The sequence below is a fragment of the Triticum dicoccoides genome, chromosome 5A (genome assembly GCF_002162155.2).
Source record: "Triticum dicoccoides isolate Atlit2015 ecotype Zavitan chromosome 5A, WEW_v2.0, whole genome shotgun sequence".
In the NCBI taxonomy this organism is placed as follows: Eukaryota; Viridiplantae; Streptophyta; class Magnoliopsida; order Poales; family Poaceae; genus Triticum; species Triticum dicoccoides.
In genome coordinates this window covers 631,153,264-631,154,660 of record NC_041388.1, presented here as the reverse complement: position 1 = coordinate 631,154,660, position 1,397 = coordinate 631,153,264, and positions in this window count along the sequence as shown.

The following is a 1,397-nucleotide window of genomic DNA, read 5'->3' as shown; positions in this document are numbered from 1 at the left end:
GTCGTAGCGGTGGAACAACTCGTCGTCGTCGTCCATCCTGAAGTTCTCCATCCCGGAAGCCTCGGCGCTACTCAGATCTGATCTGCTCTCTGTACGAGGGTTTGTCCTTTTCTAGGAGGGGGGAGGGAACGGGATGGCACGGGATCTAGGGTTTGTAGATGGGGAATGGAGAAGACTGGACGGGGAGGGGACTTTTTTTTTTTTGAGTATCAGTACAGACCCAAGCGCTCATATACACGCGCATACACTCACCCCTATGAACGCACACACGCACACCCTACCCCTATGAGCATCTCCGAGAGACTGAGCCGGCATATCATCTTGAGATTTACGAAGTCACCGTAGGCGCCTCGTCGTCGACGGGAACGTCTTCTCCCATTGAAAGCGCATCGCCGGAAATCCTGAAATAAATTCAGGAATAATGCGAGCATCAGGATTGACCCTGGTGGGTTGGGAATACCACGGTCCACCTAACCAACTCAACCACAGGTTGATTCGCGGGGAGGGGACTTTTGAAAGGGCGAGACCTCCTCAGCCTTTTTTTTCGAGACAAGCGACCTGTTGCTGCCCAAGGATACACGCGAACCGCTAGACAACGGAATCCATCTCCAAATTTGAGCCGGTTTAGCGCCGTCTGATTTGCTCCCTCTCTTTGATTTTGCAGTACGCCACACCCCTCCTGATCAACAAGACCCCGTTTCGACCGTAGAAGGTCTGTTTCCTCTGTTTTGCCCGTCCGCGCTGGCTTACAACGCCGCGATCGGGTCATCTGTCTGAGCCGCCTCTCATGTTGCGGTCGTTTTTTCCGTCTGTCTCTCGCGGCCTGATCTACATCAACACACTGGGGCGCACCTATCTACATGAGCTGTTTATTGAGTATCAAGCAAGTCACAGCTTGGGTAGCCCGGTTTTCTTTTAAATTGGAGGCAAAGTATCATCAACCACCGTCTGCACTGGATGGATCAATGGGCAGGCACGCAAGTCGCCGCCACTACAGTTTGGTTAATTTCAAATAGCCAGTTGGAAGGAACCATTGGCCAAGTTGTTGACACGGCTTATACAGATCATTTATAACCCGCCGCAGTCACCTTAACCTTCCGTGGATTCACATCGTGTATCAACACCAATGATATACAACTTATGCCGGTTTATATCACGGTCGAATATGGAGAATCTCAAGCCAACACCTTGAGTCACCTTGAGACTCGAGGGCTACGATGACATGACTCAGCAAATGTTGCCAGTTTCAGCAAATTTAAAAACCCCAGGACGATGGAGGGAAAGATAACCCGGTCCCGGAGGCTACTGTTATTTGAAGGCCGTCGGAAAATTTTCGGCTTAGAAAGTATATGGCAGTTACAAAATTTCGGCTCAATGAAGAAGTTCCAGATCATCAG